The sequence below is a fragment of the Neopsephotus bourkii genome, unplaced genomic scaffold, assembly GCF_033783945.1.
Source record: "Neopsephotus bourkii isolate Nb327-2 ecotype Australia unplaced genomic scaffold, CSIRO-AGI_Nbou_v1 NB_272, whole genome shotgun sequence".
NCBI lineage: Eukaryota > Metazoa > Chordata > Aves > Psittaciformes > Psittacidae > Neopsephotus > Neopsephotus bourkii.
In genome coordinates, this window is record NW_026900781.1 from 20,793,437 (window position 1) to 20,821,415 (window position 27,979).

The window sequence follows — 27,979 nt, forward strand, 5'->3', positions numbered from 1 at the left end:
AGATCCAGGATAAACAGAGCATTTGTGCTAGCAGCACACATGCAATACTGTGACTAAGCAGCCCAACTGCAGGTGTGTCCCAAGCAGTGAAGCTATCTGTGATGCTAGAGAAACTATTCTTTTTGGTTTGCCCATTTGGTTTCCTCTGTTGTCTATAGCTATATTATACTCAGTGTCTTTGCTCAGTCAAGGAGGAAGAAATCCCAAGAAATCTAGGTCAACAAAGAAGAATTCCATAGAAAGACTTGTAAGAAAGTGGAGAAAAGAGACCTGTTTGCCTTGAGACTGACTCTGTAGGAGACAGATGCCACAGGTAACAGTTTTAAGCTTGAACAAGCTAAGACCAGAATCGAAATTATGTTAAGACTTCTGAGAAAAGGACTCTGACAAATGGCAAACCAGAAGTGAAATGTTTGCATTCCTTTTGCAAGGCCCAATAGCTCTGTTCCCATAGCTACTGTATGTTGAGATGGATGATGCAGCTACAACAACAGAGCCAATATCCATGTTCACTGTAAAATTCCTAGGTCATTACTTAATCCTTCTTTTACCTCCCTCCAAATTTCTGAAAGAGGGAAAAGATAGGGTTAGGTTAGCTTGTTCTTTGAATGAACTGAAATTATACTGAAAATATTAAAATTAAAAGATCCACTGCAGACAACTGGAGCTATAATTTTGCTTTCCTGGCACAAGTTGCATCATTCCATGAACCCCCTCTCCACAGTGACTGGGCCACTGCTGCTGTGCTAAAAAGAGCTGTCACTGCATTATGCGAGTGATGTTTGGCACTCTGTGGCTCATCCAGGTCCCACCATATTCAAGTGTAGCACTCAGTCATTTATAAGCCAGTCCTTCCACCAGGATACTCATTTGCTTCTTATTTCCCACCACCCACCATTTCTACCCCATTAATATTTCAAAGAAATACTTCTACTCAGAAAATCTGCACATTTACATGGCAATTATTTGCCTCTACTTAACAGTGCTAATTCCCCACAGAATTAAAAGGGAAATACTGCATCAAGCACAGAAAGAGTTGGTTAAAACAGAGTCTTTTAACCTTCAGCATGTTGTTTGCCATGTGATTGCCAACTGAATAATGCTTGGCAAGCTGAGGGCATGTTTTGTTATATGCATGTACAGCTAAACAGAAAAAAAGTTTCAAGTTTAGCCTACTATAATGATTTGCTCCTTAATGCCCCAATTCGAGTCTCACCAAAAACAACAGGAATCACACTTAGGGGAATTTATACTGGGCCCATAAGAGGAACAGTCAGCACAAGCCTTGATTTCCTAAGGGCCCCACACAGAAATACGCCCTATTGTTGCAGAATCCAAACATGGAGATATCAGAAGAAGCCAACACCCTGAGCTCTACTTAATTCTGCTTCAATGTCCTATTTCAAACTTCCTTTTTCAAAGCTACATAGTCATACCCAAATGGTCAGTCTTTGCTAAAGCTATAAAAGGATTAAGCAACACTTAAGCCCTGATACAATGTAAATTAATCTGTAACCATCAATCAGAAAAGCACTGAGGCAGTTTTATGTTAAAATGCCAACCCTAGAATATTCTCAATTAAAAAAAACAACCTCAGTGCTCACAAGAGTCCAGAAGGCAGCAGAATCTCAGTGTAAATATTTAAAGTTTTAATAGCAAGATGTTTATGCAAGCTCATAAATCCGTGTGTGGTATAACTACCCAATGTCGTCTACATTGACATTGCTAATTTTGGTTTGTGTGAACAGAAGGAAGGCTCAATACTGCAGAGAACTGCCTTTCCAGACCCTGTTTTTTTTTTTGTCAGGTCACTATTGCTAAGGCTTGCAGAGACTTTTGGTTAATGTTGGGATAATTTTTTTCCTCTCCAGGAAAGGTACAGCACAGGTAGCGCATATACAGTTACTCCCTCAGCATGTGGAATTAGTCAACAGTTTTCCACGAAAAAGTAAGTGAAGAAAGGCTATAAACACAGCCCAGGTTTCACCTCTTTCAGAGGAGAAGATGACCACTCCGGTTTTGAGAAACAACTACTTTATAGATGAGGCTGGATTGGGTTGTTTTTTTTTCCCTCCCAGCGTAACAGCCTACCTTTCCCACTTCCCAAAGCATGGCTTCTGAAAGGAAAGTTTCACAACACAGCATCAGCAGAGCAGGCATGCATACTGCACACCGGCCTGGGATGACAGGAAACGAAAACATGGTAAATTCAAAAGTTTTCAAATAACAGAGCTGAATATAGATACAAGCTAACTAAAAAGTGGAAGAAAAGTAAATAGGGTTCATGCAACATGGTATGAGAGAGAAAAATGCACAGTAAAGAACTTACATTTTTAAAAATCACTTCGTGAGTACCTAAACAGCTTGACATTTCATGTGTATTAAGTTCTTTTAAGCTAATCTGCATTTATCTAAAGATCTCTATCAGCACTGGGCAATCTAAGAAAATAGGAGTTTGGTAGGTCACCAGGTCATCATTAACTTTGGTGTTGGAATACCTTTAAAGTACTCCAGCAGAACGCATTCAAACATCTAAGCCAGGTATCAGGTTGCACTGCTAGAGGCCTCAATATCTACAAATTTGGGATGACTGTAAGCTCTGGATGAATTAACAGCAGAAAAGGAGATTGGCTGTTCCATACAAACTCTCCATATAAGCAGCTGCACAGGCACCACTGGAATTTGAATCAGAACCAGGAAAAGCTGCCTAAAGGCTGCACAGAAGTGTTTGCCATCACCCTTCATGTAACAGTTCTGAGGTGAAAAGTAAAAGGAGTAGGAAATCACCAACATTTCATTTTTCAACATACAAACTTCCACCTGCATGCCAGAGTAGTCTGAAATATGGCTGGTACAAGCCTGAGCAAGAAAAAGGGATCCAGAGGGCATGTGTGCTGATTCCTGACCTAAACTGGTTCAAACCTCAATTTTAACGTCAGTTTTAACACCAAATCCTGCAAGAATTAATGACCTGAGGGATCAGAACTGCCTCTTCTTCAAGCTGCGTCCATTCTGTGAAACCAGCAACTAAATGTTATAAGAAGTTGGCCCAACCTCATCTGGATATAGATTGCTCTATTGACTTGAAAAGACTTTGAAATGAAGAGTCCCCAGATGACAGAGAAACTCCCAGGTTCCAGAGAAACCTAAGCTTCCCTCCTACATGCTGACCATTGCAGAGAGATAAAGACAGGAACTCCAAATGAATATGACCATTTCAATATTAGTAACAAACCCTGTAAAAGTGAAGTACAAAGCTGGAAAATTATTTGCTGTGGGATCGCCCCAGTCATGCTAAAAGAAAGGAGTGCCATTGCCACTTCTTCCTGAAGGAGAGATGGAAATTACCTTGGTGAATTGGATTACAATGCCAGAAAGGCAGTATGAAGACTAGCAATAGGGAATAAATCATACACTGTGAAATATAAAATATTTTTAGAAAAAGAAATCCTCCAAATTCAAGAGAACCTAAAATAAACTGCCACTCTATCATAGAAGCACTGGTCTTACTACTAAAAACAGTTATGGTGTTTACTTCACTGTACACAATAAAAATGAGAGATCCAGAATTACATTTCCTCTGCTCTTCATTACGTTGACTCTTTAATTTTTATACTCTGATCCCTGGCTTAACTTGAAAAAGACCTTCCACACATCTGAATTACATTCCAGTGCATTCAGCATAAGCAGTGCTTTCTCACAGTAATGCAATGGACTTCCAAGGCACCAACAGGGGCTCAGCGCAACAAGCTGAAAGATAAAGTAGCACCTCACAGATATAGTCAAGCTTATGACTTCCATCTTGCATTTATTGGGAGAAATTAAGTAACACAGTCTTGTCTACCTAGGCTATAAGAAAGGTGTTTTACATACAAAGACATCAGTGCCATAGCGTTATTTGATAAGTATTTCCAAGCAAGCAACTGTCACCTTCTGATCACTGTGTCAAAAATGAAGCTTACATAGACAGTAATGAAAATTCAAGCATAAACAGCAGCTGGTCTGCACCCATCCAGTAAAAATAACACTCAGTGAGAGAATTAGTCCTAAGTGGTATTTTGATATGGAATCTGCAAATGAGAGAGGCAGCATGGAAGTTCATCCCAGCAATACTCATCTCAGTAGCCCTGTCATAGTTTAAAAGAAGTCTGTAATTTTAAGTGATACAGCTTTATTGTGTCTTCAATAAAGACAAGTAAAATTTAAAAAGTGATGTGAACAATACTTAATCAGTATTACCTTGAAGGAATCAGCCACACCATCATGATAAGACAGAAATATAGACAGACAGCTCCATCTTTATTATTGTGGTTTTTTTGTGTGTGCACCTACAGATTAGAAGAGAAAGTCCTTAAAGAGCCAAATTGATGCAAACAGAAGCTATTTAAAGTGAGTGACCTGAAATGACTGCAGGAAAATTCATTATTACTCAACACTAACAGTGACAGCAGTGAGGTGATCCAGGAATGGGAGGGAAAAGAATTAGGAGTTCCTGATAAGGGTGAAGTAATTCGTTTCTAAGAATGCATCCCAAAATGCAAGAAAAAAACCAACCAAAAGCAGCAGCTGAAAATGTTCACTTAAGAGTGAAAAATGTCTTAAGAAAAGACAATAGGAAAATTTCATAACAGATCTAGAAGTTGCCAAGAAATGAATGGTCTGATACACTTCTACGTTTTCATCTGTATTTGCCAGGTAAAAAAAGGATCTTTAGGAAGTAGAGCAGGATTGAGCAAATTCAGGTCTCCCCACATGCCTGTGAAACTGTTATGTAATTCCTTTTCATTTTACATACCTTAATTATTTACTACTTTTAACATACTAAGCACATAGAAAACTTTAATATTTAAATGAAAGTGTTTGCAGTTTGAGGTGTTCACTTTTGCAGAATTTTTTAACCCGTGAGAGAATTTCAACTCAGTGTAACTGAAGAAGCGGCAAATGGTCAATGAACAAAAAGAACTCCTTGCTCAAAGATGTGCTGCACTTGTTACAGCATGTGGTGCATGCCTACCAGGCTCCATTCATTGCTATAGCCCTTAGCGGAAAAAATGATGTGATAAAGTTTAGGATGAGTAAGCAAGGACTCAAAATAAACCGAAAGTAAGGAAGGACCAGTACTTCTAGAAATACTACAAGTACAGAAAAGAATCATTGCCAGCTGGCAGACTATGGGGCAGACAGCCTGCCAGAACAAACTATCCTGTGCCCTGGCAGAAAGGTTTTGCAAGCTTTGCTGTGTCTATTGGAAATATATTTTCCAGGCAGTCTCTCACCTAAGCTATGATCAAGCGAGAGTGAACACAGGGCAAGGGGGTGAAGGAGAGGAGCTGAGCATAATGGGGAGCCTATAGTGAGGCAAGGACTATCTCACACCATGTGGGACTACAAAAAGTAGAACTGGGATGAGAACTGATTACAAGAAAAGCTCAAAGACATGAAGGTCTTGGGGGAAGGATGAAGAAACCACTCAAGAGGGATTCCCATGGCAGAGATGTCTGTGCCAATAATTAACTAGATAGGGCTCTGCACACAAAATCAACATCTCTGAAAGAGGCCGTTGTGTGATAAGAGGTAGGACAACCATGCCAAACTGCAAGGGCGATGTCCCCACAGCAAGAACACAGAAGTGCCAGACAGGGGAAAATCACCCTGTTCAGGACTGGAAGATATTACAAGGTGTGTTGAGAGCCTCCCGTATGAAACTGTCTTTACTACCTCATCTTGGTTTGGAGTCTGGGGGGCTGAGGGGCTCAGGAGGGAGGAAGTTAAAAGAGGCAGGAAATAGTTCAAGGCAGCAAGGCCATCCTTAATTCATACAGATTATGGTCTCTGCTCCAATCCCCTTAGCGAGGAAGAGTAAGTGTCTGCACCTGCATGGTGCCTCACAAAGGGCTGAAAAAGCTTGGGTCAAGATACAGGATGGCTTGCAGGCAGCTGGATTAGGCCTATCGCTGAACAGGAGTTAAAATCAAGGAGTTTTTTACAATCAAACTTCCCTCTACAAAGCCTTACCTATTTTTTTTCCCCCTTTCCCATTATCTGAGCTAATGAATCATTATGTTGGTCCAGCCCCAAAGCAGTTGCCCAAAGAGAGCAGAGGTGAAACAGTCTCTGAAAAAAACTTAAATGTTGGCAGACAGAAATGGATTAAATACAAGCACAGGGTTCATCTGTTTTTCCATTCACTTTTGTATTTAATTCTATTAAGATTATTTTAAATACAGAGGCCTCACTCACTACTGTAGTGAGATATTTTTGAAGTTGTTCCAGAATATATTTTTACTGTGCTGAGGTTTTTTTCTGTTTTTCCATTCTAATGGGAATACCTCACAAATAAAAAAAAAAAGTAAAAAAAAGGGTCAATTATTTTATGTCCTCAAGGACTTGGCAAGCAGGCAGATTTGGCAAGCAGAGTCATGGCCAGGCAGCAGCTTTTAAGTTGATGGACACGAAGGCCAGTGACATAAGGCACATACACTCTGTATGACAGCTGCCTGCTACTGAATTCCACAGAGGGTCAGTGACTTGATTACATAAACAGTGGAAATAAGAGATCAAATCATCCCCAACACAGCCAACCTATTAATTAAATAAAGCCTTGTTGGGTATGAAAAATCAGGAGCTGGCAAAAGACAAGCTAGGAAGGTTCCCTGGCTTAAAAGACAGCACAGACCTGAGTTTCAAGTTACTGTCTCCAGCATACTTAGCTTAAATCAATCTTCAATATCTATAACTTTTATAAAATATCATCCACAGCTTCACTGAACATATGGTGTGTTGGAATTCTGGGCATACAAAGAAGAAAAGCAGTACCTTAGAGAATTTTTTTCTAACTCACATTTCTCATCTGTGCTTCAAAGAAATCCTCCGATTGTTTTAATCTCTGTCATACCTGAGGTACGATAACTATATCTAAGTACAGTCAGCTAATTATCTTCAGGAGCTAATTAGGAGACCAGGAGCTTGCCTTTCTCCACCAGTGGTAGACGTCAAGGCTTTTAATTTAGGCATTCAAGTTCGTTTCTTAAGCTACTCAGTGAGAACTTCAACCACATTATCAATTTTTATAAAACCTACAGAACAGAGAAAAATCTTTAAAGTAATAACAATGTATTTCAAAGCACTAATAGTCCTTTGTTGTAAGGCCCTTCACACATGATAACTAAGGCTTCAAATTCTCATACAACCAGGCAAATAACTATAGTTGAATTCAAATAGCTGCTAACCACAGGTAAGTTCAAATTCACTATTAAGACCCAGATCACACCAAAAGGATAAAAACAAGAAGGGAGGAGTTAAAACATCCTTTATAACAGTTAGCTGAATAACTTTATCAGCTGTATTGTATGATTTATTGCTTGGCCTAGGCAATTTGTTAAAAGCATTGGGGTTTTGTTTGTGGTCAAGGAAATGAAATTTCAGGTACCAGTATCTAACTGTCTTAAGATATAATAACTGATACAGTTTTCCTGGAAGCATGGCCAGGGAATTTCAAGTTGCCACCATATTTGTCAGGGTGAACCCTTAAATAAATAGTACCTGCAACATATCCTTCAAGACATTAAGTCTTGAAGAGCTCCATGACTGTTGATGCAGCAGCTGGTTGAAAAACAAAACATACTCTGATCTTTGCTTTGTTGTTGATCTGCATGATGTCCTTCGTTTGGCTACTTCATGTGTTGTTCTGTGCAAACAATTGAACCATTTGTATAGTGAGAAAATGGTCTAATTTTGCATTTTCTTTTAAGATGACGTGAGGAAATTCCTTCTGAAGCAGTGCAAGTTACATGTACAGTTGAAACGGAAAATGGAAACATTGTTCCAAGAGAAAACAGTCTTAAAATACTTAATGAATTTTCCATGCATTGCTCCATCTGACCAGTTGTACAATTCACACCATACAAGATTCATTACACCTTCTCACCTCCCAGAACTGCACATATTTTAGGCATGAGAAATTAAACCCATGTAAATTGAGAAATTGCAAGCCTCTGAAAACAGGTGTTCAAAGATCCTTGTCCATCACGCTTGTAGCAGTGCTAAGTTTGAAGATCTTGCTCTTAGCTTAGACACTAATGACTGATTTGACTTAGATACTGAGAGGCTTCTTTTTTTTTAATTTCAATACTTGAGTCTTCATAGGAGAAGTATTTGTACAAAATCTGGACTTGTTAGCTAGGACAATGCACCCAAGCAAGTTGCTGAGGCCAACTATACCCCTGAAGCAATGCTTCAGTGCTAGATTGCAGAAATAGCAGAGCAACCCAAATGAACCCAGAATTTCAAGGGAGCACTCTTTATATCCTCTAATTGGGTGGACACATCAGTCCTTGTTAGAGCACCTCAGTGATTCATTTGTTGTTTACTGAGGCATCTGCTGGAAGAGTCCACTGGCATGGCTTCAAGGGTCACAGAGAAGCCTCTTCTATTGAAATTAAAAATGTAGTTGTCTTTAGCAGCTTTTTAATAAACAGGGTTTCCATCTGACCCACATAAGAAGCTTGCTTTGTTGAGATTTAGAAAGAAATGTTTGTCCTTGCAAAAGAGCACAGGGGGCTGTTAATATTTAGATTAGATTTCTGCAGTGATTAGGTATTATTTGTGCTTGAGTTTCAGCTCAAATTTAATATCATTTCTTCGTTGCCTCAAGAAGTTCTTCTCAAGGAGTCACCTTTCTTCCTCTCAAAGGCATTAACCTTTAAAAACAGTAAAGTCTTTCTAGCAAGTGGATTTTCAATCAGACCTGCATTAGGTGAGAAGCTGACATTAGGTGCTCTGACACCTCATTGGGCATAGGTTCATATAGGACCATCTGCAGCACAGATGCATGCTACTTAGCTTCAACACCAGCTACACCTGGTGCTGGTAGTTGTGTGGCCATCCTTCCAAAGCACAGTGAGGCCTAACTATTTGTGTATTCACTCTGCTGCTTGCATGGGTTCTGCAGGTTGTTGACCTCCATGCTGCCATGAAACTCTAGCACATGACTTGGGCTAGCTCAAGTGGTGCATGCGGTACACCACAAAGCCATCACAGCAGCGCCAGCAATGTAAATGTGCCATAAAATTCACAGGCAGAAGGAGAATGCACCAGGTTTTAATTCAGCAGTGCAGTTGTGGAGTTTGCCTGGCAGGGAGAGCAGGTAAGCCCTCATGCTCCCAACACTGGGTAGTTTCACCACCAAAAAAGCATATGGCATCACCCAGGAATGGTCAACCAGGAAGCTTAATGGGATCACAGTTTCACTCCAAATCACAAAGTACTTTTTTCAGCCTGTTTTTCTTGATAGCTTTTAATATTTATACCAGAATTTATATGTTTACCCATATTCTTTTTAACTGAGTATAAATTACGTCATATTTTTTAAAAGCTTAAATTCTTTTGTTCAACATGAGTTTGTTTTACACATGCAAAACCACTAGAAAACAGGAGTTGATGTCCTGTTCCCTGTAACAGAAAGACATCAGTCTGCTATAAATTATGTTTATGCTGACTATCTGTGCTGAAGGAATGACACTGGACCCATTAATGTTTGTATGACAGATTCAGTCTTTATAGTGCCATTCATTTGTAGACGTGCAAACATAAGGTAGTGGGATTTCCACCGTTACTGTCATATCTCATGTTGCCATTTTGTAATTATTCAGTCATTTAAGGTTGAAGAGGGACTGTTGGATTTTACAAGCATTTCTGAAGAGTTAAGTGCACAAAAAAAAGCTTTATTAAGAAAGATAAAACTGAAAAATGTAACACTTTTTTTTTAAATGCTATTTTTATTCAATTTAATTCTATTGAGAAAAATGGATATTTACTGCTCCAAGCAATGCAACACTGAAACTAGTACTGAAACATCTGGAAGGCAAAACCATGGGGCACAGAGCAGTGTAAGATACTTGTGCCCATGTTAGTGGAAGCAGTAGAGTAAAATACATGTGAAATTCTGCAGGAGGTGTCTAAACATTCTCAGGACAAAATTAGCTTCCATGGAACTTCCTCATCAATGTGGTTATGGTGCTGCTGGGAACATAGCTAGCTCCCACATTTCTAAAGCTACTAAATGCACTGCAGACATGTTCCCACTTTTACAGCTGCAGTATAAATTAGCAGAAAATTGTGGATCTATAGCTGTAGATCTGATGAATTAGGATTGGTCCAACTCTTCTTTACTTCCAGATAGGATTAGGAATTTACTTGCAGTTTAGTTTCTAGAAAATCCCATCAATAGTCCTTTCTTTTTTACTGCATCGCCTCAGGACATGGTAGAAAAGACTTCTCAGTGAGCTTCGATAGACAGGAAGTACCCAATGAGTTACTGTATGAAAAACCAGTATGATAGCTAGGCTCACCTAATAAAATACAGCTTTGAACAAGAACAGCACACTTACCTCGCTGTCTTGACAAACTGTCTCTTACAGTGCTAACTTCCCCTCCCACGAGCAAGTGGTACCGTTTTCCTGCAGCCAAATGGCTGACACAGTAGACATAGATATGAAAAACCTGTACAAAATGACGCTCAGTTTTATAACCATCTTATAAGTACAGAGTGAGAAAACTACACATATTCATAAATTATGATGAGCAGCTATCTACAGCATAAGACATTTCATAACAAGTGCTGGGTTCCTCTTTACAAAGGATTTCAACATCGGTGTAGCAATTTGTTACCTGAAACACATTTTCACTGCTGCTTTACTGATCTAATTCTATCAAGGATCACAACCTGTAGTTTCAATGAGCTGTTCTGAAGTGGGAATAAGGAATTACAGATGAACTAGCTGAATTAAAATATCCTTTATCTTTTGAAGCAAACTATAAGTGTCTCTTACATTAATGAAAAGAAAAAAAAATCCTTTGAAGAGATCATAAATATGTATTAGGAATTAAAATGTAGTCTCCTAGATTAAAATTGATGGAAATCCCCCAACTCTCCCAAGTCAGCGTTAAATGAAGATTAAGAAACACTTGAAAGTATGAACCCAAGTTTCCAGTCCAATGTAATAGTTTCATCATAACAACCTACTCACTATTTTTAATATTCAAATTAAAAGACAACATTAAAGTAAGAATTTTCTAAGCCTTTTGCAGCTGTCCTGCAGTGCCAGGATCACAACATCCCTTGAGAGGTCTGGCTCCCACTCAAGGCACAGAAGTGTCAGACAGGCTGAGGCACCCCTTTACTAGCATACCACTTTACTCACACCTGAGTTTTACACATGCATCTCCTCCATTCAAATGTAAACAAAAGAATTGCATCGTAAACCATAAGGGTTCTTCCTTTTATGGGAATCGAAACAGCTTAAAAAAAAAGACAAAAAAAAAAAGAAAAGGAAGCTTGAGATTTGAGTCAGTCTTCATTTACTCAAAATAGATACAGATATTAAGAGATGAAGATAGTCATTAGAGGTCAGTTTGAGTTAACTCACTTCTGATTTCCCACACTGAAACTCCCTTGTCAGTTCAGACATGCAGTGATCTTTGGGCAGATTAGGCCTTTGGCATTGAGGCTGTTCACCTATTTTATTTAAAACCAAAAAAGCATTTTACTGGAAGACTTCACAATTGGTTTTAATCTGCAAAAGTTTGTGAAATTTTGGGTTTTTTTTATTCCATAATGCAATGTCTTCATGTTCTGTAATAAACTGGATATTCTTAAAAATGTGGATTCAGATGAAAAAAAAAATGCTTAGAGGAATAGCATTAAAAATCATTAAAATATTGAAATTAAGGTGTATTTAGGTGATAGAACAAAGGCAACTTAAATAGCTTGCTTTTTCAAGTGGGATGGGCCCACAGCCCACTCTTCTTCTTTTGCAGCTGGTCTGGCTCTCAGCTGAGCCCTGGGCGAGGTGATTCAGCTCACTGAGCTGGGAGAAAAGGAGCCCAGACAGCAAAAAAAATCCAACAAAGCAAAAGGGACAGCATGCAGCCAGCCCACCCTGAGGAGCTGCTGATTCACTTCAGCTCTCCTATCTGCACCCTTAAGTATCGAACACCATAGATGGAATTAGTTCTCAAATAAGGAAAAAATCCCACTCATAACATAAATTTAAAATTTTGATGCTATGTAATTTGCCTCTAGCATAAGGAAGCGAGACCAGCTCCGCGGTTAAGATTCATGCCAGGCACTTAATTGGCAACAAGGACTTGAACATCTTCCCAGAAACTCCTACAAATAAAATACTGCAAAATGGCAGAAGGGGTAGATGTTTAGTTTGTGACTCCAAACAAAGACATTGGCATTATACTAGAGCTACACGATAAAAAGCTGTCCAGTTTCCCAAAATATTGGCATTTATTGCATTTTTACATCAGCTTCTAGAGTCAGACAAGCAAAAATTTAACCACAGATTTAAAACCTTTGCTTAAAGAGAGTCACTTTACCTATTAAAAAGCGCATTTAAATTCGTCTCTGTCCAGTCCCTACCTGAAGTTCAGCTTTCAATACCTCAGTAAGTGCTCTGAACACAGGTGCTCTCTCGCCAATTGGTTGTTTACATAGCATGGAACCAGCTTCATTAGTAGAGACTTGAGACCAACCCAACCAAAACTAGACAAGAGTCTGCTGAATACGTTACTCACTTGTTTTACAGGAGACAAGTCTAATACCCCAGCAAGAGTGAAAGTTTGAATCGTGGTTGTCCACATGGGTTTCTCACACACAAAATGATTAGCTAGCTCAAAGTTGGTAAGTCTGATGTTTTTTCTTTCAGCTAGAAATAAAAACTTGAATTTGAGCTACAGAAACTCAGATGTTTTCCAGTAGAAAACAAGACTTCCAGACAGCTCCATTGTCATGGCCAAATCACATACCTTTTTGTGACAATCTTTTTAAAAAGGTAAAAGAAAATAAAACTTATAAAGTCAAAAGTACTCTTCACTCAACTAGAAACTGCTGCTGGATTTTATTTAAATCTTTCCTCCTATCAGTATTACACTTACCATTTGATGAAAAAATGCAAAGGATGTGGCACTACACAGGAAGCTATAAAATCTATTAAAATATGTTCGGATTTCAAGTAATTCACATTATTGGTTTTGCAACAAATTTTCTTATCACTGCATGTCCTCGGGGTGCTTTACCAATAGGCATGTGATGTATACTTTTCTTTAATTAACATTCATTAGTCCATAGGGTTTGTATGCTATTGCATGTTTTAGGTCTTACACTTCAAACTCCTCGAACTGTACTTTTTATTAAGTAGCTAGTTACTTTATGGTAGAAAATGGAAATGTTTCTACTATTCTACCATTGCAGACTGTAGTCTCAAAAGCATACTTTAATCCTGTAATATAAACTTGAGGGTTGATTTTAAAGTTCATGTTTATGTTCATTGGTCTGTCTGTTAAGTAAAAAAGGTTTTTGTAGAAGCAGACTATGCCAGCCACGTTTGGTTTATACATGCCAAATATTTCTCTATGACAAATCCACTCATCTCTGGAGTTCAAACATCAGCACGCACATAGTACTTGAAGATAAAAACTATTTTCTTGGGCATATCAACCCCATGAATGAAGTTCCAGCATGGTCATTTTTAGTACTCCATTTTGCTTACCTATTGCTTGTGACGCACAGCTCCATAAGGCAGCTGATGAAACAGGCTTGGTTAGATCACTTGTGGATAGTTTTTATCAAAACCAGATTCACCACCAGATCATAGCTGAAGCCAGTTCTGATGCAGAATGTTGACTCAAACCCATGACAAGCAGTGAAAGCCCCACAACCACCCCAACCCAGCACCCTCATTCAATAGCTCCCACACAGAGATCTACCACAGAAAAGAGGGCACTGTCTGTATATAGACTAGTACACACTCCCTACCTACCCTAGTATATACTACTGCACAGTAGTATATGCTTGCATAGCCCAGTATATGTAGGACACACTCCCTTTCCCTCACTGCTGTAATCATTAGGTCTGCTGTTTCTCATCTACAGGCCCATGTAGTGGAAACACAAAAATATTCCCTGCTCTACAGACTATACTGCAGTGCTTTGTGTCAGTTTATCTGAGCTTACTAATAAGACCTAATGCTAGGGATTTTGTCTCTGATCAAAATAATCCTAACCTAAGGCATATTTTTTTCTGACCTATCTACTCAACATGAAAACTGCACACTTACCATCTACAGTTTAAAAAGATAATCCTTCTTCCTGTTCAGGCAGTATGAAACTCACCTTCAATATCAATACTATCCAAATTAGCCTACCCTTGGCTTCTCAAACAAACCAAGGAGGAAGACAGAAAGAAAAGCAAGCAGATGACAATGCCAGGATTTAATGTTTTGGTAAATGAGTGTGTATTAACGATTGCAAACACAATCACTGTTATATCACAGAGGAGCATCAGACCCTATCAGTGCTGCCCACCTAACCATCCAAATTACTGTGGAATTCTAGTGGCTCACAACTCTTGACTTTATTAGTACAACTTAATTAGATTCAAAGCAAGTACTTACTGATCAACAACATGAATAAAACTGGAATAAAGCCCACAGCTCTAGCTCTGCTCCCAAACATGCATCCCACATTGAAAAGTTCACCTTAAAAAATGCCAAAACACCTCTGTGCGTGGCTCAAAACCATACATTGCTGAATAATCTAACAATTAACAGCTAAATGAAGGTGAGCATTCCCTCATCTCTAATAATACCAAGATTTGGGCAGCTAACCAATAATCTGGTCCATTAAACAGAAACATACAAATCCTACAAGTGCTTCTTAAGGGCACAAAATTATTTCCAGTAAGCGCATATGGAGTATGTGCATAAATACCAGGTTGTCCTCAAGTACAAAAGTGTTGACTGATTTCAAACACGTAATCCGTAGCAGCCACAGCATGGATAGCCCCTGGTATTGAACCAAGAACTTCAATGGCAGCTGCCCACCTGCACACAAAAAGATAGACTGCACAAAGATATTTGTTCAGCTAAACATTAAGTCTATTCAAACCTATTTATGAATACATACCAAGGATTTCTTTAGAAATTAGCCTAATTTATATCAGGCTTAACCTTCAAAGCTATTGTTATTTTGCCATTAAGTTTGAGCAACCATGTGTTGAAAACGTGTGTATAGCCTTTGTTACACAGTTAGATTCTCCACTCGTCTGTGGAACAACCCAGCAAACATCTCTGCAGCCTATGGATTAAGTAACAAAAGACATCCTAGTGTTGTATTAATCAGAATTACACAGATGTCCCCAGATGCAGTCACAGAATTTCATCCTGGGTTTACAGACTATAATTTTCAAATACACCCCCATGATCACACATCACCATCTTGAAACAAAATTTAGGAGCTGAAAAGCCTCAACCATTTTAGTAAGCTTTACTCCCCTTCTTGCGCATTAGCCTCAGTGTGAAGAATAGCCTCAAACTTACAGCATATGTCAGGAATTCTGTCAAGAGTGGTACGACAAATCTCTGTTGAACAACATATGCTATTCAGGATCAATAAATTTAATCTCCTTTTGCCAGCTGTAGAAAAGACTTATTTTTATATTTATTTCTAACATACACCATGCCCATAAAGCATCTTAGCAGAGGGTTTATATTTTGGTCTCTGTTTTAATTGAACTCATACATACTGCTAATAAATTAGTATGCTTGGGAATTATTTCGTTTCAGCTGAACTAATCTCTGCACCCAAGAGCAAGCTTGCTCCAAAGGACCTCCATATGCCTGGTCCCACAAACCACAGGGCTGGAAGAAACCTCAAGAGAAGTCTAGGTAGTCTCTCTTCTTGTAACTCTCTTTGGGTTACATTTAAGTGATCTCTAGCTAATTATTTTCTTATCTCTTCTTAAAATAATCACTCTCTTCTTTACACTGCAGAGAATCAATTTGCTCCTTTTTCCCCTTCATAGAGCCTATATGATCACTCTTATTGTTTACTGGTGAAACCACTTGAATGGTACCTCTTTTTTATGTGGTGCATGACCCATGGAAGTATTATCTTTATATTTTCAGTGCATAGTATATGAAAGAAAATTCTTAGATAACCATTTTAGGACAGCTAAAAGGCAATGTATTCTATTTCATTTGCAAACTACAGAGTGGGCCTCTGTTATTCTTGTCCCTTTCTGGTGAACAAGATCTTCTTTACGGTAATTCTGCTCACGTTCTTTAAGGCTACCACATTCCATCTTTATTTGAAATAATTCCACAGACAGGGAATTTTAACCCTGATTTATCAATTTCAAATCATTCAAATTATTTTTACTCAGGTTACTGGCCTGATCTGTTGCAGAGCAAAGGGCAAATATTTTCCACACACAGTCTAAAGTTATGTTTATCTATTCCAACAGTGGAAATCCCATTTCTTGTGTGCAACACAGTTACTTCCTAGTCCTTAGTGGTAGAAGAGAGAAAGATGCCTCCTTGTTTCCATGGAAGACCTTAATGTGATTGTAAGTTATGAGGTGTATTGCTAGCATAAAAAAAAATATTCAACCATGTTAATTAAGAAGAACTCTGTATTTTTTATTGCAGAAGAAGGGCAGCTGGAAGGTATTCCTGGCTGTGACTCCATAACTTTGAATATATAGTCTCTTAGGAACCATGAGCAGATTTAACCACAAATAGCTGAATGTGCCTAGATACATGAAGTTATATATAACTATCTCCCTAGATAATTAGATCAGGGAACCAGACTCATATGGCTAGATTAATTAAGATAAAACAGGGCATTTGTAATAATTAAGCTAGCTATTTGGTCTCCTTTCCAGTGCAGGGAGTCAACAAACATCATCAGTGCAACAGCCAATGAGTGCCACTTCAAACCACATATGCCCCATGGATGCAGTCCCACCAAAGCAAGACAACACAGAAGGCTCCCGTGGACAGCCTCATCTTATTTGGTTTTTTTTAAGAAGAAGACCCAGTGTCCAGAAGAGCTCCTTCCCTGGAGAAGTCCTTGAGTCTGCTCAGAGGAGGGAAGGCTTCCAATGATGGCAAGGTGAGACAGGCAAAATTTTCATGCCAGGAACATGCAGCTTGGGAACAAAACTATAAAACTGCTGTGAAAAGCATGTAGCAGGCCCCCAGTTGGACCCCAGAGGTGTTGAAAAGGAAGTTTGGGACCAGGGAGGACTGTAGAAATTTGTTCCAATGCATAAAACCCCTGCGTACTTGAAATCAGCATTAGTATACAAAATTTGCAAGGGCTCATGGGCAGAGATCAACCTGTGAATAAAGCCTTCATCACTATTTTGCTTATCTTATTGCTGTAAGTTTTCTCTATTTAAAGAGTTAATTAACTGAGATGACTAGTTGTAATTCTAATGAAAATAACATCATTTGAGTTTTTTGGTCTTCTTTGGGAGCAAAATGTACAGGAGATGACCTAAATCAATTCACTTCAGTTTTCTGGCCCCCTACTTGGTCACCCTCCACAGTGACCAAAGGCTATTTTGCCCTCATTCTGTAGCCACAAAGTTGTACTTCAGAAAAAAGTCATACATATTTGCCATCATGAACCCCTTTGGCCTCAACGCGACCTTCATCTTGATGGCATTCATAATGAATTTGCACAGCAATTATGTAGTTGTTTCCATTATTTATAGATGTTATGCTTTATTTGGACACAATTAAAATCTCAGGCAATTAGAAGTGGGTCCAAAGAAGGGTTTCTATATGAAAGAAACTCTTGCCAGTATGACTGTGACAACTACTGGCCTTTATGCAATATGCAGGCCAGCAAAGCCACAGCTTAACAGACAATCTTTGTCTAATACAATAGTAAATGTTTCCCTTAAAAGTACATTTTGGAAGGTTTTGCAACTCACTAATGTAGTTTAATTATGTTTCCCCTAAAAGTACATTTTGGAAGGTTTTGCAACTCACTAATGTAGTTTAATTATGATCTTGCAGCAATTTGGTTTATGTCCTACAGGAATCAGACAAATCTAGTTCCTCTTGAAAAGAAGACTGACAATGTAAGGTATCGTTCATGCAGATTTGTTTTTTTGGCTTTTGTTGATTTTTTTTTCATTTATTCAAAAGCCAGTTTTGCTTAAAAACAACATGTAAAAAAGAAAAGAATCTATTCCCTTTCAGTCAGCAGGAGAAGAAATCACGTTAATATTTCTTCAAGTGATAAGAAGTTGAAAGTGTTGAAAGCTTTTGTTTGGCGGAGTTCCAAGATTTCCATATTGTACAGTATTTGCATAAAACTTTAAGACCAAGTTCTCATGGTGATTATGATCTCACTTTAGTGAATAGCTAGATGTTCATAGCCATGCAAACTGTTGGGGTCTAGTACTCTGAGAGTTTTCAAAGCTTTGCAATAAGTGGTTCTGTTCTCATATCTTAGTCTATCACACAGGAATGATAGCACACTCTTGAGCTTATGACATAGATCTTACTGTATTCTGCATATCTGCTAATGCACACATCGCATGTTACTGTGTGATTCACAAGGTATTCTTTGAAATAGGGTTAGTTCACAGCAAAAAAATATGGACTTATGGAAAAAATAACCAAGGGCAAAGGCAACATAGCCACTGGGATAATTTACTCAAAATACGGATAAATGATCTATAGGAACATGGCAAGGAAGAATACAGATCCAAAGCTAGCTGAAAAGAAAATGTAAGTACTAGCTTGAAGACACTGAAAGTTTTTAAACTGTGACACATTTACAAATATGCACAGAGATAAGAAGATATATCTCAACATGTTAGAATACAGTTTCTACCAAGAAGCACACTGAATGGCTTCAACTAGGAGAAAATGTGCCAAACAACTTAGGGGGTTAAATAGAAAGGAAATAAAAGCTGTTGAGACAAATATTTCTATTCTCAGACTGTAAATTTAATGTCATTGTTTCACAGCAAACTCCTGGACAGACATTTTTTCTGAACCACAAATATGACAGTGCAGAACTTCCTTCACTCCTTATGGCCTCTGTGTTTCAGATGGTGAGGCACTCAGATGTTCAGTCTCTTGCCTCACACAGACAACGGCTGTTGGGAGGGCATGCAAAAAAAGTCCATCTCCCTCAACTCCACCCTCTATATATCAACCCCAAGTTAGAACAGAGATGGCAAGTATTTAAAGGCACAATATTTATCCTGCTTCAGGCAAAGGGGATCCATTCTATTTGTCATCTGTTGATTGATGTTTGCTTTTCTCCATAATGCCTTGGTGACAGTGTTGCTCTAAGAGACGTTTACAAAAACACCTGTGGGTGATTTGCAGTATCATTTGAACCCTTGGTAACAGAACCTACCTCAGCACTGAAGGTCGCTTTCAAGACATTGTGATGCAGTGAACTGTCAATACAGTGTATTGTTCTGTCAGGAATGAGACACCATAAGGAGTGCCACATTTCTCCCGCCATTACCACCACCAATTTGTTCATGAATCTGTCAGTCACTGACTCATCCACACAAGATGATGACAGCTGAACTTTCAATGACCTAATAACTATTCTAGTGCTTATAAAAAATTACTGTAATTTTAGCCTTTTTGAGCTCTGTCAAAGCTTTTACTCAATATTACACGCATGGGAAAAGAGTACACTCAAGTATCATTTTTCAGTGTAAGTGGCAGCTCTCACTTAGATTGATTCTTATTATTCATTAGAACAATGTTATCAGTTCAAGGCAACTGGATGTAAAGGATAGGCCACTATGCAGAAAGTATCAGGAAACTAGCACTGAAGAAATTATTAAAATGTACATTACTGGTGGAATATCAGATGGTCACAAGCAGCTTAAAAGGGGTCTGCTTATACCTCTGCACTGTAGGATGGTTTTCTTCAAGATGAAGACACCTGAAGGCAGGAAATGAAAAAAGAAAACAGCATACAGGGACAGAGAATGGATAAACCCTGCTTATCAAAATCCTTCCCTGCGAGCGACACCGGATCCATCAGAAAAAAACTGTCTGCATGGACAACTTGTCACTCTCCTTGAATTCTCACATACTACATACAGCTTTCTAGAGGCATCAGGATGCTCTTAGCTATGAATGCTGCATTTATGCAGAGCATGTATGGACTGCAAACAAGGAAAGAGCTTCCATATTTCCACATTTGCTTTAGTCTGCTGATATAGGCATTTGAATTAAAGCCCCAGGGTCTATCTTAAGCACAGTTACACTACAGACGCCTCATAGGGTCCTGCTGAAAGTTCCTAGCAGAATGAAGTAACAAACCAACAGTACGCTCTCCTCCATCCCAAGCAAAGTATGGAATGGAAGAGCCTGGAAAATCTGGCCAGATTTCATTTTTATGCTCTAGGGAACAGTTGTCTCCCTTGCTTCACAGGCCTTGTAGATGTGAAAAGGAGAGCGATCATCAACAGGCAGCTTTCACCCACTCTTCAGTTAAACCAGCTATTTCCAGAGCAGGCTGTACATTCAGCAGCAGAGAGTTCACACACAGGGCTGAGCAGTACTGCTGGAGGATAATGAGCACTACTTTCTCAGCCCATCTGGTTCCAAAACCTGTTGGTTAGTGCAGCTAGCACGTCTCCCCCATTTGCCTCGGCTTTTGTGGTGATGGCAAAAAACCCAGAAGGGCTGTTTTCACCACCTCAGAGCTTACTGAATGTGCTTCCTCCCACCAGCTCAGCACAGTCAGTTGCAGAAGTCAACCATGCACTTACCAGTGATGGCCAAAATACAAGCAACAGGCAACTTTACGTATGAATGGGGAATTCTAAAACCATCTGAGTACCACATCTCGTAGTGACAGGTTTCACCCTATCCTTTTCCAGACTCCCAGTTTTATAACACTTCTAGCCTGGTTTTGGTTTTATTTCCTTTCTCCCTGAATGACGTGTTTCACTGCTTTGAGGAAGGATGATTACAGGAAACTGATGTAGCAATTCTAAGCTCCAGCCTATCTTGGACAAACAGATGTACCAAAGTGTTTCTCATGGTTTCACTCTTCTGTGTTGCTTACGTGTTTTCAACTGGGTTTCACTGTTTTCTACATCCTTATTTGCATTTGTTCTGTATGTGCTTTTCTAAAGTAGTTAAATGAGAGAGTCATTTATTATTGTTGATCCATACTTTGTTTTGTCTAACTTTGCATCATGTCTTCTTCATAGTTCAGCAGTCATCTTAAATTTGTCTAGCAGATACACTTCTATAGCATCCTGCTATGTGATCATTTTCTACTAAATCCTAAAACAGTTAAAAAGGCCAAGCTGTAATTTTGAATATGAGCCCCTCCTTCACTAAGCAATCACATAAAGAAAACAGTAATAGCAGACAATAAATTCACAAGCTACAACCAGATCCTATCCTTTTGCAGGGGTTATGCTCTACATCCTGTATAATGTTTAAGGACTATTGAACAGGAGATGGCCAGCAGCTCCCTGGTTTTCTTTTTGAACAGAAGTGGCATCCATTTTGCATGTAAAGTCAGAGATTTCTGTCATTAAAATTAGTCCTAGAAGAAGCTTTGCCATTATAGTTACTAGGCTTTTGCCCGGAGTAACAAGCTGTGCTTCAACACTACATTCACATCTCCTTCATGCCAATCATTAGCAAGCATTCATAAACATACTCTTATACGTAGCAAAAAGGTAGGTGGTTAAGGCCCAACCTTAGTACACATTCAGTCTTATATCCTTTGTGAGGAGAGGAAGTCTCTAATCAAAAAGAAGCTCCTACCTTCAGTCCTATGGTTTACATTAAGCACCCACTGCATACTATCTGATCAATTGCTAGGACAGCATACGTAAATTTAAACTTTCTGAAAAGACATTCAAATTCCTACAGATTAAAAAAAAAAATAAAAATAAAAAAGAATACTTCAAAAATAAAAAATCCCTCAATCAGCAGATCATTATCGTAAGTTCCACTACTTACCAGGCTAAAATCTAAACTATGCAACATGTGACTAAAAGGCATGTGGCTTTCCCAATGCTACAGCACTGGTGAGGCTCTTGGCAGCCTACACCCAACAAGTCAGATCAGCTATACAGCCTACTTAATTTCTATTCTGCAGAACACAATACCAAACACATCAAAAGAGATCAGACTCTGATTTATATCCTTAGACAGAAGGTTTTTATTAGGAAAACTGTTTCCTTGGAGTTAAATTCCATTAACTATACTTAAGAAGGAATTACTACACATCTTGCTCCCAGGCAAAACCTGACCATTCCACATGTGTTATGAATCAGTATCTCTTTTCATTTATTGGTATGCTAAAGAAAGTCAAAGGATTTTGTTTTCAGATTCTGGCAAGTCAGGAATCTTTCATGTTTAGGGAATCATGTTGCTATCAATCAGTTTCTATTTTAAACATGAATTTTCATATCAAATAACCAACAGCTACATTTTTATACTAACCACACTTCTCCATCTTATAGTAAAAAGCTTAGCTGGCATCATGCTTTTAAGAAAGACAGCTGTGAGATACAAGATGCTGTAGAAAAGATTTTAAAGTCCTTTCCATTCTGCATGAAGTGTTTTCCCCCTTCGTTCCCCTGCATTTTTTAATCTTTAAAGTGTTTCCTACTGATGCATAAAAACTCTATTATGCTGCATATGGTTTCTATTTTCAAGTCTCTAATGCATTCAGTTTCTCTAATTCTTACTTCATTCTTATCATTCCTGATTGACACAGCAGAAGCAACTCAAGCCTCTCCTAAGTTTTCTTTGCTTATGAAGCTGTCTTTACACATCTGTACAGTACTCCAAAATGGCCTGCCCTTCAGTACCCTTGTAATAATGAAGGGACATGAATATTGGTTGACAGTTCTTCATGATATTTGAATAGCATCCAGTTTTCTGACTTGAAGAAATCAGATTTTGACCTTTAAATTCACAGTGTACCCAAGGACACTTCATTTACACCTGCAGACCTATATCAAGACCTGGGATTTGGGCACAAATGCGTACATACGCATGTAGCACCCTCTTCTTGCATAAGGAGGAGGAAGAATAACTATTCTGAAGTTCTTCTTTCCAAAATAAGTGAAAAATTAGCTTTTAATGGCAAGTGTCTGAACAATTAGTAGCTCAATAGTAGCTGGATGCCTGAAAACGTGGCCACACAGAGCCTCTCCCAAGATTTCACAGGAAGGCCTGTTTCTGCCCTGCAACCAGCTTCTGTCCCTCAGTGTATATCCCGTCCGGGCATGGGTGGACGCCTGCACAAGAAAAGAATTCACCATTGCTCAGGTGGAAGCTACCCTGTACACAGGAGGTTCTGCTGAAGGACTTCATGGCTCACTGCATGGGGCAAACCCACCAGCAGAACGCAGCACAAACACAAGATTTTATTCCAGAGAGATCGAAACTTCACAAATAATTAAGGACTAGAGATTGCTCTAGGGATAGCTCTGAAATTATGGAGTGTGCACAATCTATAATCTCAGTGAAAGGGTATGCTCTGAAGGCATGACACTCTCTGAAATAAATCAATCTTTTATCATCAGGTTACTTCAGTGGGTGTTGCATTTCAAACGCAAAGAAGCATGGAAAGGGAGGGGGTGGGGGGAAGAAGAGAAAAAGCACCTGATCATTGCTTCATGCAATAACTGGAAGGGTAATTTTACCAGTTTTACCTTTTAATGCTGATTCTATTTTAATTGGATATGCTCAGAGGTTGTATCAACAGAAACAATTGCTGCTTGATTGCTTTTTGATTGCTTTTTGGAAGCCACATACCGTTTTCCTGAATTACACAATCAGCTATTTCATACATGAAGCATACAAGAATAGACAGAGCCACCATGAGTTTCCCAATGCTTTGGGTTTATTCTGTTCACAGACCAGAGCTGGTGATCTCCACTAAAACTGAAAGAGCAAGACAAAAAGGAAATATGCACTGCATCCAAATAAGCAGATAGGAAGATCACAAAGCAAAGCTTCTTTCTCATGCAAGCAGAGACAGCAAGTGAAAAACCTTTGGTCATGTCCTTACTTCTTCCTGTTCCCTCACCCCTACAGCTTTGAGGGTCTGCCCAAAATTCTCAGAATCCCCCTGAATGCAAAAGGAGTGTGTGGGTCAAGGTATCTGGAGACAGCAGTAGCAACAGATGCTGCATCTTGCCCTGGTCTGGCACTCCCACCCCTCGCCCTCACTGCTGTAATGGGGAACAGGAAAAAACCCTCAGCTTTTGAAGCCTGGCCACAGGTCTAGATGTGCCTGGCAAACATCTGGCACATGAGAGGGGATATTAAGCCAGATTTTAGGGCTCTGATGGCAACACTTCTCCAGAAGGGATTTTAATTGGAAACACTAGAAATACCAAGTAATCACCATGAGAGGAGGGGCCTTGGAGATGTATGCTTTCCAACGAATGTTCATCACCCTAGAGGGGAAACAATAAACCCCACTGCTATCCTCTGCTCCCATTGCATCCACTGCATCCCCACAGCCCACTGCATCCATTGCCCTCTTGCAATATTCTTTTGTCATCTTTAACCCCAGCTTGACAAATACACCAGTTGCCTCTGCTCTTCAAACTAACAAGTCGTTAGCTTGCAGAATTACCCTTTTCCAAAAGCCTTATGCGTGAACACCCTCAAAGAGAAATATATAGCCTAATTCTGGACAAGAGCATCTGCTGGGAAGGGAAAGGGGAGGAGGAGGAACGAGCGCCGGTGCCAGCCGGCATCGAGATGCAACGATTCGAACAAAAGATTTCAAGATGTCGCACTAACGCACACACTAAATAAATAAATAAATGAATGAATCTTTCTCTTGCAGGGCTGCTCCTCCTCGGCACAGGGGGATGCTCCAGGAGGAGGCCGCCCGGACACGCAGAGCACCCCGCGCGAAATCCGACTGCGGGTGGGGCGGGCAGCACCGCCTTCCTTTTCCTCTTCAAAAAGGGCGGATTTTTGTCTCGGCGAGGTAGGGGTTGCGCTGCGAGGGGGCGTCGGAGTCCGCTCCGATGTCGCGCACGGTCCCAGTGCCAAGGTTAAGCAGGGCTCAGCGTAGGGACCGATTTCCCCCACCGGGGCCGGGTGAAGCCCCGGCAGAGCCTAAGCGGAGGTTGCAGGAGGGGTCGCACTGGAGATCGCAGCGCACCGCAGCGCATCGCCTTTGTTCCGCCGCCAGCCCCATCTCCGCCTTCACGCATGCGCCGGGCACAGACAAAGGCGCGGGCAGCGGCTCCACCCGCGTGTGGCGGGAGGGTGGGTGCGTGTCTGGTGCGTGTCGTGTGTGTGCTCCCCCCCCTCCCGTTCTCATTCCCCCGTGTGAGCCGCCGCGCCCAGCCGTGGCACGGGGAAGTTCCTGGCCAGAGCCGCGATCCAAAGACACGCGTGTGCGTGGGGAAAGGAGGCACAGCGGAGGCGGGGCGGGAGGAGGAAGGAAAAAATGCCGCGGGGAGGTGTAGCTTGTTTCGGTGGTGGGGAGGCAAAACGGGGGGAGCTGTGGTAAGAGGGGGGCGGCATTCGATGAATATTCATGAACCGGCGCACCGGGCGCTGCGAGCGCGGCGGCACCGGCGGAGGCTGTGGGGGGGGGAGGCAGTGGCTGCCGGTGGGCAGCCCCTGCCCCTAGAATAGTGCCCTAACGCCCAGCCGAGAGCAGGGATTAAAACGGGCACACGCGTTTACGGCGGAGTCAGGGCCCACTCCTTCCCCTCCGCCCCGCAGAGAACAATCCTATTGTTGCCAGCCACAATGGGCACACGCCGCCCCGCGCCTTGCCTCGTCTCCACCGCGGGCTGCGCGCCTCCGCGCACCGCGTCCCGCCCGCCGAGCTCCCTGCACCGCACCGCCGCTCTCCCGGCAGCGGGGCGCCCGCCCCACCGAGCCCAGTCCCGCCACTGCCCCCAGCCAGCCGCCCTGCCATCTTCCTCGCGTGGTGCGTTGCATCCTCCGAGCGCTTCCTTTCGTGGCGAGGTTGGGGGTATTCTATTTTTATTTTCCTTTTTAAATTTATTTTTTTAAGCAGCCTCCCTTTGGAAGCAGAGTCGAGGTGCCGAAAAGAAATGGGGCATATAACCCACGGTTATTCCCAGCACACCCCCTCGCTGCCCCACGTCCTCCCCCAAGAAATCCTCGTCGGGCATTTAAATCCCAGGGCAGAGCCGTCAGCCCGATCTGTGCCTCGAAGTCGGTCCCGGGCGGGCTCCCTCCATCCCTCCCTCCCTTCCTCCTTCCCTCTCGAGGAATCCAGCTCCTCGCAGCGATATCCCTGCAGCAGCATGCCCGGGCGGGCGGCGCCCCTCGATCCGCTCTCCCCGCTCTCTCAGGTTCAAACGCACGTCTCCTTCCCCCACACCCGAGACACCAAGGGGAGAGGGGGTAGAAATGATGAAAATCGCGCAGCTCTCGGGGTCTGCTGCATAAAATGCCACAAGTGCGATAGATACACAGCTGCTTACCTCGCTGTGGTTCTCCTGTGCCGCCGCTCTGTGTGTCTGCGCGCTGGGGTATCACCAAGAGAGTCCCAGGCAGCCCGGAGCCCGCTCCGCTCGCTCTCGGCGCCGCGTCGCTCCCCCGCTCGCTCGCCGGGACCGGAGTGACTAGTGCCTGCTGGAGCAATGCCGCCGCTGCCGCGGCTGCTGCCTCTGCATTTCTCGCTCTCTCCCCCTCCCTCTTTCCCTCCCTCCCCCCTTCCCTGTGACAGTCTGTGGGCAGTTCAAAAGCCACACGCACTTATTTATTTATTTTTTCCCCCTTTCCCGGGCTTGCGGGCGGGGGATGCGCTGCTCCGCGCTCGCGCTTAGGGGGCGCACGGACCCGAGGTTTTAAATATTGGCCTCTAAATACTGGGGGGTGGGAGGGAGAGAATCGCCCCCAGGCCCGAGAACGCACCTTGCCCTCCCCCCTCCTTAAAAACACTCTCAGGGAGGATGCCGGCTAGGAGAGGATGGGGACCGGGAAGGGGAAAGACAACCTCCCGGTCCCGAGGGGAGCGGGCGCTCCGGCACCCTCGGCACCCGCGCCGCGGGAGGGCCGTGCCCCGTGGGGCGGCGGCGGGTTCGGTCCCGGTCGAGCTTGGAAGCTGCGCGGCGGCGGGAACGGGCAAGTAGAGCTGCCTGTCTACAGGTGCAGCCCTTTCAGGGGGCGCGGGATCCCGCTTCACCGGCCGAGAGGGGCGGCATGGGCGGAAGGGATTGAAAAATCCCAGACGTTTATGCTTTGGGCACGCTTAAGGAGACCGTCTGCACGTTAAACACAAAAGGAAAATGAAATAGAGGGAAGCAACTCGTTTCTGAAGAGAACGGATCTTTCTCAGGCTCTCCTGTAGCTGAAGAGCTGGCTTGAACGTCGCTGGGGGCTTCAGGTCTGGTAACCCTCCAGCCCACTACAACCCGTCCAAAAGCTTCCCTGGGGTCGCCACAGCACCCCCGCACCTTCCGCCACAACCCAGGGCACTGTCCGCACCTTCCCACCTCCCTCGTTTTAAAGCTCCGACGCCGGGCATAGCCCAGCCCGCCGCTCTGGCTGCAGGAGCCTGGCGGTGCGCGGGGCTGGGGCGCCCTCTGCTCCCGGGCGGCGGCCGTTGCTCTGCCGGGGCCGGCCGCTGCTGCCGGGCGGACGACGCCCCAGCCCCTCCGGGCCCCACTGCCAGGGGAGGCCGGTGGAAGGGACCCGCCGGCATCTCATCGGGGATGCTCCGGCTCAGGGGCGCGGTGAGGCTGCGCCGCGGCTTCAGAGCCAGCAGCACTATCTTTAAACAGGGACAATGAAGGATATATCCCATTCATTTGAGGACAAGGACCGAGTGAGAGACGCATGGCTGTCCCGTGATAAGGATAACCCCGGATTGCATTTTCGACCGAGACCGAGCGAAAAGGGCTCAGGGCATGTGGAGAGGGTGGGCGCGGAGGCGAGGATGTCTTGCTGCAGGGACGCCGTGTGCGGAGCGAGGAGTTACGCTTCCCATACATTCCCATGTAGGAAAACTGTCGGGCAATAAAAGGATTTCTGTGCTCCGCGCACAACACCCATGCAGCCGTGGCCACTCCGAGAATCCAGCCGCCGCCTCGGAGACGTGGGGTTCGAGGACTGGAGGGCAGTGCGGCGGGAGCCCCCGCTGACCCCCA

At 42.2% G+C, this 27,979-nt stretch overlaps 1 protein-coding gene across 1 annotated transcript in view; it reads right to left on the reverse strand.

Annotated features, from left to right (window-relative positions):
• Positions 1 to 26,531, reverse strand: part of BASP1 (brain abundant membrane attached signal protein 1) — a 49,649-nt gene extending 23,118 nt beyond the window's left edge. The window contains exon 1 of the mRNA XM_061346702.1: positions 26,312 to 26,531. The gene's annotated coding sequence lies outside the window, so the exon portion shown is untranslated. The remainder of the gene's footprint in view (positions 1 to 26,311) is intronic.
• Positions 26,532 to 27,979: the final 1,448 nt, after the last annotated feature.